Here is a 14873-nt window from a genome sequence, read left to right as displayed (position 1 = left end):
ATATTATATTTACTAATTTATTTTAAATAAATATATTAAAAATTAGAGTTTCATATTAAAAGAATTTAAATTTTGGTATACATAAGCTTTTAAAAACATAATAAACATACCGGCTTTTAAAAATAACAAAAACACAAGAGTCTAAAATAGTCCATATTTACAAAGCTCCATTGATAGGCCCACCAAAATCCCCTTGTATGAATCAATCAAATGGGCTATGAACCCCAAATCATATGAAGATCATCACTATATCTAACGGAGCCCAACATTGATAACCGTTACATCATTTTATGGAAACCAACGGGACTTTTTCTGTTTCTATTTCACTTAACGTCAACCAAGCTCTGTTACATGTTCAGCGAGCCCTGCAAGCTGCTCCCAAAGGACCAGCATGATACCACATGTCATTCTAGTATTCAACCACGGTAAATATATATAAAGAGTATCTGTACGTTATAAAAATCCAAAATTTAAACTTAGATTGAACTTCATACTTACAACTCAAAACACTAGACCACCTCTGGTGGCCTAAGTAGAAGTTAATTTGTTATATGTAAAATTGGTGATATGCAATAATATCTTAGTTTTGAACTTTATCGTAGTAGCTTGTTATTCCCATTGGCATGATTGATTGTGGTTATTATATGAATGGGAAAAATATAATTTTTACCTCTGAAATTTTTTAAAAATTTTAAAAATATTTTTTATTTTTTGTTTATTTTAATTTTGTTTTAAAAATTTTGTATTTACATTAAATATATTTCTAATAGCTAAGTTTTCAATTAGCTTAAAATCAACTCAATAACTTCAAAAAACAATTTTTAATACAAGTAAATTATATACAAAATTTGAGTGAAATATTAAATTAGTCTTCTACATTTGGATGTAATCTTATTTTAGTCCTTAAGGTTTATAGTGTCCTATTTGAATTCAAAAAAGTTTCACTTAGTTTCAATGTAATCCCACCGTGAGATCAAAGTTAAATAATCAACGGAAGGGTTAAGTACTAATTTCGTTCTTAAGGTCTGAGGCGAAAATCAAATTCATTCCCGACCTTTTTTTGTTATTAAAATCATCCCCAATATTACAAAACGTTAAAAAATCGTCATTTCTACTTCAATTATATTTTTTTTGACTAAATTACCATTCATTATTAATAAAAATAATATTAAAAAAATCAAAATCCCACCCCACCCACTCCCCAGTATTTTTTCGGTCTCTCCCCCCACCCCTCCCCCAATCCCCTTCCTTCAACTCTTTACCATCACCCTCTTCTTCTCACCTTCGTCGCAGTAATTACCACAGCCGGAAGGACACCCACCCCTCTTCCCCTTCCTCTTCTCACTCTTCTTTCTACTCAAAGAACAGGAAGGTCTATCAAATCAATTTATAGCAGGCTTAAAGCCAAAGAAGGTCGGATTAGAGAAAATTTGATGGGGAAAAGAGTTGGTTTTTTCTGCTCGAACGGTTATTACACCAGACCCGAACATTAACATTGATGAACTCGGAGTGCCATGGAGTATTGCTTTGAACCTTACATACCCTGAGACTGTGCTTTTAAAACATTTTGTATAATTATTAACCAAACAAAGAATTTTAACTTACAAAAAAAATTTAATTTCCTTCTTCTTTTTTAAAGGATGTATTTATGAACATTCTAATGTGGTGGGAAGATTTCGACGAAAATGTTCCTACACCAGCAATATTGAAGCCAGAACCATTGTGACTGGAAACAAGTTTTCAATCTTATTATTCCCAAGCAAATAAATTTAACTAGGTATTCTAGCTGGCATGATGATAACGAAGGAGGATCATCAATAACTCCAGGGGATACTATGGTCAGAATTGAAAAAGGGAAAATACTTACCGGAACTCTTTGCAAAAAGACACTTGGAGCATCTACTGGAAGTCTCATTCATGTCATTTGGTATGCAACATCATTATATAAAATGTGTTCGGTAGGTTTTGGGTTGATTTCCTGGTTAGAGAAGGGGAGGTCGTCTAGCCGCACGTCTTTGGGCTGAGGGTAGGCGAGGTCCCGAGCTCTTCGGATGTAAAGGGGGGTGTTACCTGCAAAGACACTCCGACGCTCAAGTCAGTGAAGTGTGCAGGCGAGTAAAGATTGAGTGGTATGTGACGTACCTTGGGGGAAGGGCAGGACCTTCCCCATATATACCATGTCAGAGGTGGGCCCATCAAGGACAGGCCCACCTTCCCTGATGCTCCCTTCTCACAGCTGTAGCGTAGCTGTCAGGTATGCGTGTCCGGGTCGGCGACTGAGTGTCTCCTACCCGACCATCCGGGTCGGGTGGTGCTCGGGTCGGGCCGGCCCGATAGTGGTTTGGGCCAGGCCGTAACAGTGCCCCCGACGCGCCGATAACGACCGTGAGGATCGTTGGTGGCGTGTCATCTCTCCTTTTTTGCGTTGTCGCCGGGTCATCTGTCCGTGGAGGGGACGTGCTTCTTACGTGCGTGTCTGTTCGTTGTTGGAACGACCGCTTGTTGCCTCGTTCATCGCGCGGGGTATTTAATACTCATAATGGGCTAGAAAACCCTGTATGCAAAGACTATTTTGCCCCCAAGTCTTTCGCGCTTCCTGGGTGGCAGTTTTAAACAGTTTTGCTTGGATTTTTCCCTTCCCACTCTTGCTCCTGCTATCTCCCTGCTATCTCCCTCAAAAAATCTCAGAGCATCGTTCTAGCATCCTCGTGCATCTTTCCTTCTTCCTTCTCAGTTTTCGCAACCAATTTAGGTAATCTTTGATCCTTTCTCTTTTCTGCTTCATTGTTGTACGTTTGTTGCTTGTATTTGCTCCGTATTCTTGCTGTTTTGTTTGATTTTTGTTGGTAGATGGCTCATTAGTGTCAAGTAGATGCGTTAGGGGAGGGGTACCATTCCAGGGTAGGTTTTTAGGTAGCTTGCGTGATAGATGACTTTTAGCCATGCTTGATCTTAACTGTTGAATAGGACGAACATAGTTTCTGGGCTTTTTCTGGACTCCCGGGGGTGCCCGGGTCGGGCCGGCCCGATAGTGGTTTGGGCCAGGCCGTAACAGTGCCCCCGACGCGCCGATAACGACCGTGAGGATCGTTGGTGGCGTGTCATCTCTCCTTTTTTGCGTTGTCGCCGGGTCATCTGTCCGTGGAGGGGACGTGCTTCTTACGTGCGTGTCTGTTCGTTGTTGGAACGACCGCTTGTTGCCTCGTTCATCGCGCGGGGTATTTAATACTCATAATGGGCTAGAAAACCCTGTATGCAAAGACTATTTTGCCCCCAAGTCTTTCGCGCTTCCTGGGTGGCAGTTGTAAACAGTTTTGCTTTGATTTTTTCCTTTTCACTCTTGCTCCTACTATCTCCCTGCTATCTCCCTCTTTTTTACTCAAAAAATCTCAGAGTGTCGTCCTAGCATCCTCGTGCATCTTTCCTTCTTCCTTCTCAGTTTTCGCAACCAATTTAGGTAATCTTTGATCCTTTCTCTTTTCTGCTTCATTGTTGTACGTTTGTTGCTTGTATTTGCTCCGTATTCTTGCTGTTTTGTTTGATTTTTGTTGGTAGATGGCTCATTAGTGTCAAGTAGATGCGTTAGGGGAGGGGTACCATTCCAGGGTAGGTTTTTAGGTAGCTTGCGTGATAGATGACTTTTAGCCATGCTTGATCTTAACTGTTGAATAGGACGAACATAGTTTCTGGGCTTTTTCTGGACTCCCGACCTCATAGACTAACGGGGTGGTACCCCACTGTAGGTATGCCTCGCATCATTTCCCGGGCTTCTCCTTCTACCGCGAATTACGATCCCTATGCCTGGGTGACTAAGGATGTGAAGGACTCGCCAAATCAGATGGACGAGGAGGAGTTGACGGAGTTCCGGCAAGCCAAGTATCTATGTGGGGGGACAGACGAGGAGGCCAATTATAACGTCTTCATTCCTGCCCCCAACGAACGGCTGTATGAGATTAATTTCCACTCCCCCGAGTTGCCGACTGGATTTGGTTTTACAAAGCCATGTTCACCCAGGTGGGCGTTCGCATACCGTTCTCCGACTTCCAGATGGCGCTTCTTAATCGGATATCCGTGTCGCCGTCGCAGCTTCATCCGAACAGTTGGGCTTCTATCCGCTGTTTCGAGATGGTGTGTGAATATCTCGAGCTGCCGGTGTCTGTGGATGTCTTTCTCTTTTTCTTCAACCTTACTAACCCTTCTAAGGAGGGGAAAGCAAGGAAAGGGTTCTTATCTTTCCGATCTGCTCAGGGTCGGAGGATATTTGGCTTGTTCAAGGACTCTTATCATGGGTTCAAGGATAAGTATTTCAAGGTTCGCCCCGTCAAAGGTCGCCATCCCTTTTGGTTGTCGTTGGAGGGAGAACACCTCATCCCGACGTATTGGAGCTTCGGGGCGGGGTCCAACACCTTCATTAAGGTGACCTATAAAGGGATGTCTGCCGTAAATAAGAGAATTGCCGACGTGTTGTGGGCGGTCTTTGGAAAGAACCCCGTGAACCCCCACCTCCTTATGGGTGAACGGGAGGTCGCCATGAATTATATTTGTGAGCTATTTTGTCTTACTTTTGTGTTGTTTATCGTTTAATTTGTTATCGCCGACTTCACGACTGACGTATTTGTTTGTCTGTTGCAGTGGAAATGTCTGCTTCGGTGACTGGGCTCGAAAGTTTAGTTAAGACCTTCTTGGAGGATAGCGACGAGGAGAAGGCTGACGAGAAGGTTGCTAGGAAGCCGGAAGACCCTACCGAGGAGAAGGAGGATCAAGCTGTACCTTCGCCTCGGGACACCGAGATGTCCAACAAGAACTCTACCGGGATGCAAGCTTCTCCTATTCCCGAGGAGACGGCCGGTATTGGGCAGTCGTCTTCTACCCATCGGGAGTATGATGATTTGAAGCTTGTCCCTACTCCCAAGAGGCAGAGGGCATCCTCCAGCCCGGAAGGTACTCTCACCGTGATGGAGAGGAACTTCGATGCTGGGGCCTTTATTGATAATCAGCTGATTCCCGGTACGGAGGATCACTTTCTTAGTACCGAACTCGTGGGGCAAGCGAGGTGGATGTACCGTATCCTTTTCCAAGGAGCGGTGATAGCTCGGAAGGCCGAGTTCGAGTTGTCGGGCATGCAGGCTTTGCGAAGGAAGCTCGATACCGCTGTCCAGGCCAATAACGAATTCAAGGTCCAGGTCGAAAAGCTTTAGGAACAACTGGCCGCGGCAGAGAAGGGGCGCAAGGATGCCGAGGAGAAGGCTGCATCTTTTGAGGAAAAAATGAAGGTCTCCGATGCCACCGTCTCCCGTTTAACCGAGCGGGAGATGACTCTAGAGAGCCACCTTAACGCCGCGCAAGGTCGGGTGGTCGCTATGGAGAAGGAGCGTGACGCGGCCTTCTCGTCGGCTGAGGCTGCGCGAGCAGAGGTCGAAGAGCTGAAAAGGAAATATAGGGCGGTCAGGGAGCAGGGGAAGAATGCGATCTTTATGACCGAAAAGGCTCTTAAGGCCCAGGTGAAGGTCGTGGTCCCAGACTTCGACACATCGGCTATTAGGGTCTTTAAAACAATTAAGGACGGCAAGATTGTTGACATGCCCCGAAAGTGAACTCCTTTAACTTGCGTTTTTTATGTGGATTTGTAGAACACTTGTTGAGATCGTTAACTTTTGTTATACTTTAGTGGCCGCTTGGTCGGCTTACAATTATCGCCTTTATCTTGCTGTTTAGTAGTATTTTGTTTTGTTACCGTTCTTTCGGTGTGGACTTATTGCTTGTGTCCGTTTTGCCGTTTGTGTTGGTAACTTGGTTGAAACCGTCTTGGTCTTATTATCACGGCCGTTTGTTATGGCTTTGATTCGATTGGCTCCCGGGGTGATCAGTCCCGGGTTGCCGTTGAAGAACGCGATGGTGTGGGATACATATTGGGGAATAGTAGATGGGAGAATTCAGACAAGTAAATATTAATCGTCAGCTAAACAAGTTTATGAACATGGTAGGCACTTAATAAAAGTAAATCACTGGAAATTAAAAGGTTATCTAGCTCGTCAGGCCGCTTAACCGGTGTACCCAAGCTACGAATAAAATCTCCTCAGGTTACCTGCATTCCATGTTCTCGGGATTTCTTTGCCGTCGAGTCTCTCCAGTTTATAGGCGCCTTTGCCGAACACTTCTCTGATTCTGTAGGGACCTTCCCAGTTTGCCGCCAGCTTTCCTTCTCCTGGGGTTGGTAGCCCGATGTCGTTTCGTCGCAGGACGAGGTCTCTTTCCTCAAACTCCCTTCTGAGGACCTTGGTATTGTAGCATAGGGCTGTTATTTGTTTCAGTGCTACCTCCGACAAGTGGGCCATCTCTCTGGCCTCGTCCACCAGGTCTTTCTCCACCGCTTCTTCTACTCCCGTCAGAAGTAGTCGCGGGCTCGGTTCGCCAATCTCCACAGGTATCACCGTGTCGATCCCGTATGTTAGGCGAAAGTAGGTTTCCCCTGTGGAGATTTGCTCAGTAGTTCGGTAGGACCAGAGAACCGAGGCGAGCTCGTCGTCCCATGCGCCTTTTTTGCTATCTAAACGCTTCTTGAGGCCTAGCAGGATGACTTTATTTGCGAACTCCACTTGTCCATTTGTTTAGGGATGTTCAACCGAGGAGAACTTCTGTTTTATCCCCAGGCCGGTGAGAAACTCTGCAAACTTCTTGTCGGTGAATTGTGTCCCATTATCCGAAATGACAATTTCCGGGATGCCAAACCGGGTTATCACCTGCCTCCACATGAACTTTCTACAATTGGATGAGGATATGCTGGCCAGCGGTTCAGCCTTTATCCATTTGGTGTAGTAGTCGACGGCAACTATGAGGTATTTGACTTGTCCTGGGCCAACCAGGAAGGGTCCCAAGAGGTCGACTCCCCATTGTGCAAAAGGTCGGAAAGACGTCAGTTTGCTCAGCTCGGAAGCTGGCGCCCTGTGGAAGTTGGCGTTCTGTTGACACTTGGCGCATTTTTTCACGAATTCTCTGGAGTCATTCATCATTGACGGCCAGTAATATCCAGCTCGGATGAGCTTCCTTGCTAGGGCTTTGCCCCCGATATGGTGGCCGTAGCATCCCTCGTAGACTTCTCTGAGCACGTAGTCCGTCTGGTCGGGATGTAGGCACTTCAGCAAAGGTTGGCTGAGTCCCTTTTTGAATAGCTGGTCCTGTATGACCATGTACTTGACAGCCTCCCATCTCAACGCTTTGGCTTCCTTCCCCTCCCCAGAGAGTTTTCCGTTTTTCAAGAAATCGGTGATGGGGTCCATCCAAGAGGGGCTCATCTTGGTCAGGTGTAGAGTGACTGCGGGCTCTTTCGTGATGCCTTGAATGAGGGAGCGATTGCCGGTTCCAGGTTTCGTGCTTGCCAGCTTGGATAGGAGGTCTGCTCGTGTGTTCCTTTCCCTTGGAACGTGTTGGATCGTGATCTCCTCAAACTGTTTGCTCAGCTCTTTGACCCTTTTCAAGTATTTTTGCAGCAGCGAGTCTCTGGCTTGATAGCTTCCATTTACTTGCGCGGTGACGACCTGCGAGTCACTGCTTACTTCCAACCTTGTGGCCCCGACTTCCCGAGCTAGAACCAAGTCCCCCAGAAGGGCTTCGTATTCTGCTTGGTTGTTCGATACGGGAAACTCGAACTTAACCGATTGTTCATAAATAACTCCGGCCGGGCTTTCTAGGATGATCCCGGCGCCCCCGGACGTCTGGTTGGAAGCTCCGTCCACATGGAGCTTCCACTGTGTGCCCGCGTCCTCGGTTCCGGTTACTTCCACTAGGAAGTCCGCCATTGCTTGTGCCTTAATCGCGTGTCGGGGTTCGTAGCTCAGATCGTATTGGGACAGCTCGACGGCCCAGGTCATCATCCTCCCCTCCAAATCAGGTTTTTGGAGCACCTGACGGATCCCTTGGTCCGTTCTCACGACCACCTGGTTACCCTGGAAGTATTGTCGTAGTCTGCGGGAAGAGATCAAGAGCGCTAGTGCCAGTTTCTCCAGCTTGCTGTACCTAAGTTCTACCCCCTGCAACGCTCTACTTACGAAGTAGATCAGTTGCTGAGCCTTCCCTTCTTCTCGCACTAGCACCGCTGCAAGCGCTGCTTCTGTTATGGCTAGGTATAGGTAGAGTGGTTCTCCAGCTCTGGGCTTCTCGAGCACAGGGGGTGCTGCTAGGATTTCTTTGAAGTGGTTGAATGCTTCCTCGCACGCAGGAGTCCATTCAAACGCTATTCCTTTCCTCATCAGGTTGAAGAAGGGTAGGGCCTTTGCTGCCGACGCACCGAGGAATCGGGACAACGCGGTGAGCCTTCCCGCCAGCCGCTAAACGTCTTTGATGCAACCCGGACTCCTCATCTAGAGTATCGCTTGGCACTTTTCGAGGTTGGCTTCCACTCCCCTTTGGGTTATCATGAACCCCAGGAACTTTCCGGCCTCCATGGCAAAGGCGCACTTAAGCGGGTTGAGCCTCATGCCGTGTTGTCAGAGGGATGTGAACACATTCTCCAGGTCGCTTAGGAGGTCATCAGGTCGGACGGTCTTCGCAAGGATATCATCCACGTAGACTTCCACCGTTTTTGCCGATAAGATCGCTGAATATTTTGTTCATCAGCCTCTGGTACGTCGCCCCCGCGTTTTTCAGGCCAAAAGGCATCACCTTGTAGAAGTAGGTCCCTCCTGGCGTTATGAACGCCGTTTTATCCTCATCTGGCTGGTGCATCGATATTTGGTTGTAGCCGGAGTAGGCGTCCATGAAGCTCAGATACCGGTACCCCGCGGCCGCGTCAACGAGTGCATCAATGTTGGGGAGGGGATAGCAGTCTTTGGGACATGCTTTGTTGAGATCAGAGTAGTCTATACACATCCTCCATCTCCCATTGTGCTTTTTTACCAGGACCACATTTGACAACCAGGTAGAATAGTCCAGTTCCCGGATGAACCCTGCTTCAAGGAGGCTGGCCGTTTGTCTAACCACTTCCTCTGCCCTTTCCTCTGATATTTTTCTTCTCCTTTGAGCCACTGGTTTGGCTTCCGGCCTGATGGCTAGGCGGTGTGACATGAGCCCGGGGTCTATCCTCGGCATATCGGCAGGTGTCCAGGCAAACAAATCGCCATTGGTTCTAATCATTTCCATCAAGGGCTCTTTTAATTCATGGGGGAGGTTCCTATTCACGAACGTGAACTTATTCTCCGTGTTCCCGACCCTAAACTTCTCCAGGTCCCCCTCTGGTTCGGGCCTGGGCTTGTCGTCAATTCTGGCATCCAAGTCGGCGAGAAATTACCCCGATGCTTCCCTGGATTTCTTTCTTAACGAGAGACTGGTGTTGTCGCAAGCGACTGCCATTTCCAGGTCTCCCCTCACAGATCCTACTGACCCCTCTTCAGTTATGAACTTCATTACCAACATCCTTGTGCTGATGACTCCTCCTAGGTCGTTGATGGTCTTTCTCCCCAGGATGATGTTGTAGGCGGTGGAGTCTCGTAGGATCACGAACTCCGCCATTATCGTTCTTCTCCCCTGGTCTTGTCCCAATGAGGTCGGCAGGGTGATTATGCCATCCGGCTTGATGAAATGGTCGCCGAGCCCTACGACGCTGTGCTGGTGAGTCTGTAGGTCGGCGTCCCGTAGGCCTAAAGCGTCGAACACATTGCGAAACATGATGTTCGAGTCTACCCCCGTATCTACAAGGATTCGCTTGACAAGGCCGATTCCTACTCTGGCCGTTATGACCATGGGAGGGATTTTTCCGACTTCGTCGAACCATTGATCCTCCGGGCCGAATGAAATGGACGGGTGCTTCCTCGTGCTTCGTGCGGACGAGGAGACGCCAGAACTTTGGCGTCTTTCCTGTGTGCCGACCTTGACCTGGGTGCCGCATTCCTAGCTGTTACCACGTTCACTATCGTGAGGCCTCGGTCGTTGTCCTCTGGTTCTTGGCGTCGCTTTGCTGCCCGTGTCTTGTCTTCGCCGTCCTGGTCACGATTCCATTATCTCGGCTCTCTAATGAGATGGGAGAATCCAGCTAGCTTTCCATCCCTGATCGCTTGTTCTAATGCGTCCTTTAGGTCGAAGCAATCCTGTGTCTTGTGCCCGTAGCCCTTGTGATAGTCACAGTAGAGGCTTCGGTTTCCCCCCGTTCGTTTCTTTAGTGGTCGGGGCTTCGACAAGATCCCCTTTTCAGCGATTTGTTGATAAACTTCCATGATTGGTGCGGTAAGGGGAGTGTAATTGGTGAACTTCCTGACACGAGGAAACGGTCTGGGTGTCCTGCTCGGACCGCCGTCCCTGGCGTGTTCCTTTTGTCCTTCTCTGCTCCCGCGGTGCCGGTCTTGGTTGTAAGAGGGCTGCCGTTTGTTGGCGGCCACGACTTGGCTAACTTCTTCGTCGTTGATGTACTCCTTGGCTACACATTGAATCTCTTGCATGGTCCACACTGACTTCGTGGTGAGGTGCTTTCTGAAGTCCTCGTTCAGGAGTTTCTTTGTCAGGCACAAGCTCGCAACTGAGTCTGCCAGCCCGTCTATTTCCAGGCACTCGTCGTTGAATCGGTCTAGGTATTTCCTGGTTGGCTCCCCGGGCCGCTGGGTCACTCCAAGCAGGTTGATTGGGTGCTTTGCTTTTGCAATTCTTGTCATGTATTGGGCTAGGAAGGTATGGCTAATGTCCGCAAAACTGGTCACTGAGCCCTGCAGGAGGTTATTGAACCACCGTATTGCGGGTCCCGCCAGGGTGACTGGGAAAGCGCGGCACCTTACCTCGTCTCCCACTCCCTCCAGGTTCATCCTGGCCTCAAAGGCCGTGAGGTGTTCCAGCGGGTCCTGCGTTCCGTCATACCTCATGTCCGTTGGCTTGTCAAAGTGTTTTGGTAGCCGGACTTCGAGGATGGAACGATGAAATGGGGTCACTCCCATTATCACGGGTCCCCGCGTTCTCGTTGTTCTCCCTTCGTCGTCCTCCTGACGAGTCTCCTCGTGGTTGCGATCCGTCATACGCCGCCTCTCGTGCCTGGCGTAGATGAGGGGGTCGTTGCGTCTTCTCGCGCGTCCTCTTTTCCCAGCGCTCTCGGATTCAGCCTGAGGGCTGGCTATGCGTCTGGAATGGCTCCTTGAGTGAGAATGAGAGTGGCTTTGCTCTGGGGTGTGCTGGTCGTTTTCCCGGTTCGCTAGCCGGCGTTCCAAGTCTTGCATCTTGTGACGTAGTTCCTGCATTATTCTGGCGTCACTACAAGAAAAAAGCCCTGTCGGAACACTTTTTTTGCCACGCTTTTAAAGCGTGCCCAAAAGTGGTCAATGGCCACGCTTTTGCGAGGGTGGCCACTGAAATGTGATTTGGCCACGCTTTTTTTTGTTTCGCTTAAAAAGTGTGGCTATAGAGGGAAATCGGCACGCTTTTATGAGGGTAGCCAATAATTTGTGATTTGGCCACGTTTTTTTTTGTCACACTTAAAAAGCGTGGCCATAGAGAAAAACCGGTACGCTTGCAAAGCGTGACTAAGTAGTCTTCCAATTGTCACCTTTTTAAAGCGTGCCCATATCCTGTGTTTATTTAGACACCCTCAAAAAACGTACCCATAGAATTCCATCCTTCCAAAATTTTGTTTCCACCCAATTTTTTTCACACTTCACTTCTTTTTTCTAATTGTTAACATATAAACCAATTTTTTTCACACTTCACTTCTTTTTTCTAATTGTTAACATATAAACCTAGACTAAAAGTAATAACATTAACAACATACACTTGTTTCAAAAATCATTTAGGCCTTGTTTGGGTGAATTTCTAAGAAAAGATCTTTTTTCGAGTTATCTTTTTTTAAAAGATCTTGTGGAAAAGTAAAAGTAATTTTATGTTTGGGTATCTCATGCAAAAAGATCTTTTTATCTATCAATTATGTTTGGATATAACAAAATAAAAGTATTTTTTTGTTTATTTATTACATGAAAAACATCTTTTTTTTAAGGAAAAAAGATCTTTTAAAAAAAGATGTAAATTACAGCTTCTAAAAAAAGATGTTTTTCTGATTTTTCTAGTGCTTTTACTTTTACTACTCGAAATTTGCCAAACACGCTAAAAAATAAAAAAAGATCTTTTTTCATTGAAAAAAGATCTTTTTTTATCAAAATAATGGCGCCCAAACAAGCACTTAACCTAGCTCGCCGTCACTCACCCTTCTCATCTCTGCAACCCTAACACAGCCATAACTCCCTCTTCCAACAACGCCGCTGTCTCCCTCTCTCAACCCGTCACAACCCCTCCCTCCAACCCATCGCAGCACCTACGTCCATCCCTCCCTCCTTGCTCATGCCCCACGCCACCATCTCCCTCTCTCACACGCGTCGCGCCAACCGTCAGCACCACTCGTCAGCGCAACTCGTCAGCGCCGCTCGTCAGCAGCAACCCGTCAGCGCCAACCTTCATTCTGCTAGTGCCGACGTCTATGGTGTTTATCCATGAATCGGCGGCAGGATCTGGAAGGAAACGATCGGTGGCATCTCCGTCGAGCTCGGCGCCGGATGCATCGCTGGCGACGGCAGTAAAGATTCGATTCCTGGTTTAGGGTTTTAACTTGATTTTCTATTTTCTTTATTTGTCTAAATTTCTAATTATTTGATTTTTTTTATCATTTTGCTAAGCTTTAAATTATTTAATTTTTTGTTATGATTTTTTATTTTTTTGTTCTGATTTTTTTCAGAGGATTTGTTTCTGTTTTGATTGTTTTTAGGATTTTCAGTTAGGGGTGTTCATGGTTCAGTTTTTTCATAAACTGAACTGAAACTGCACTAAACCATTTTAAATGGTTTAGAAACTGAACCAAACTACTTCGTCAAATAAGAAACTGGTTTTAAACCAGTTTACAATACAGTGCATCAGTTTAAACCAGTTCATAAAAATAAAACCAGTTTTAATTGAAAAAACCAGTTTAAACTGGTTTATAGGCTAAAACTAGTTTTAACTTTTAACATATATATAATTAGTTTTTACATTTTCTCTCTCCCCCCACTCTCTTTCTCTCTCTCTCTCTCTCCTTCCCCTCTTCCTCTCTCACTTTTTCTCTCCTTCTCTCCCTCTCTCTCTCTCTCTCCCTCCTTTCTCTCTCTCCCTCCTCTCTCTCTTTTCCTTTTCTCTCTCTCTCCCCCTTCCCCTCTTTCTCCCCTCCCCTCTCTCTCTCTCTCTCTCTCTCTTTCTCTCCCTCTCTCTCTTTCTCTCTCTCTCTCTCGCTCCCTCTCTCTCTCGCTCCCTCTCTCTTAACATATATAAAATTATATTTTACATTCTCTTTCTTTCCCTCTCTCTCCCTCCCTCTCTCTCCTTTTCTCCCTCTCTCTCCCTCCTCTCTATCTCTCTCTCTTTCTCTCTCTCCTTCTCTCCCTCTTCTCTCTCTCTCTCTCTCTCTCTCTCTCTCTTTCTCTCTCTCTCCCTTCTCTCTATTTCTCTCTCTCTCTTTCTCTCTCTCTCTCTCCCTATTCCTCTTTTTCTCCTCTTCTCTCCCTCTCTCTCCCTCCTTTCTCTCTCTCTCTCTCGTTCTCTCTCTTTCTCTCTCTCCTTTCCCTCTCACTCTTCCTCTTCTCTCTCTCTCCCCATCTTTCTCCCCTTTTCCTTTCTTTGTCTTCCTCTCTCTCCACCCGTTTTTCTTTTCTCTCGCTCCCCATCTCTCTTCTTATCTTCCTCTCTCTTCCCCTCCTATCGCTCTCCCCTGCCCCTTTTTCTCCCCCTACCCTCTCTTTCTCTCTCCCTTTTCAACCTCTATCCCTTTCTCTCATTCTCTCTCCCATATCCCTCTTCCTCTATATCTCTCTCTCCCTCTCTCTCTTTCACTCTTCCCCTCCTCTCTCTCTCTCCTTTCTCTTTCTCTCCTTCCCTATTCCCCTCTTCTCTCTCTCTCCCTCTCTCTTTCTCTCTGTCTCTCTCACTTTCTCTCCCTCTCTCTCTTCCTCTCTCTCTCTCTTGTGCTGTTTCTTTCCCTCCCTTCTATCTATTTGTCTCTCTCCTCCTCCTCTCTCTCTTTTTCCTATCTCTCCTTCTCTCCTATTTTTTCTCTTTTCTCTCTCTTTCTCTCATTTTCTCTCTTATTTTGAAGAAAAGAGGGGGAGAGAGAGAAGAGGGATATAGAGTGAGAGAAGATTGAGAGAGAAAGAGTAAAGAGAGAAAGGAAGGAAAGAAAGAAGAGAAAGAGAGAGAGGAGGGCAAAGAAAGAGAGAGAAGAGGAGAGAGAAAGAAGGGAAGGGAAGAGAGAGAAATAGGAGAGAGAAAGAGAGAAAAGGGAAAAATGAGAGAGAGAGAGAGAGAGAGAAAGAGGAAGAAAGAAGGTAAGGAGAGAGAGAGAGAGAAGGGAGAAGATAGAGAGAAACAAAAGGGAAGAGACAGGGAAAAGAGGGAGAGAGAGAGAGAGAGAGAGAGAGAGAGAGAGAGAAGGGGGAAGGGAGGGGGAGCGAGGGAGAGGGGAGAAAAAAGAAAGAGAGGTAGAGAGAGCGAGAGGAAAAAGAGAGAGAGGAGGGGAAGAAAGAGAAGAAGGAGAGAGAGAGGAAGAAAGAAGGGGGAGAGAGAAAGAGAGGGGGGAGAGGAGAGAGAGAAAGAAAAGGGGAGAGCGAGGAAAAGGAGGGAGAGAGAGAGAGAGAGAGAAAAGAAGAGAGAAGGGAGGAGAGAGAGAGGAAGGAATTGGGAGAGAGAGGGAGAGGAGAGAAAGGAGAGAGAGAGAGGGAGAGGAGAGAAAGGAGAGAGAGAGAGAGAGAGAGAGAGAGAGAGAGAGAGAGAGAGAGAAAGACGAAGAGAGAGGGGAGGGGGAGAGAGAGAAAGTAAGGGGAAGAGAGAGGGAGAGAGAGGGGAGAGGGAGAAAGAAGAGGAGAGAGAGAGGAAGAGAGACGGGAAAGGAGAGG

The sequence above is a fragment of the Arachis ipaensis genome, chromosome B10, assembly GCF_000816755.2.
Source record: "Arachis ipaensis cultivar K30076 chromosome B10, Araip1.1, whole genome shotgun sequence".
Lineage (NCBI taxonomy): Eukaryota > Viridiplantae > Streptophyta > Magnoliopsida > Fabales > Fabaceae > Arachis > Arachis ipaensis.
This window is presented reverse-complemented; position numbering follows the sequence as displayed.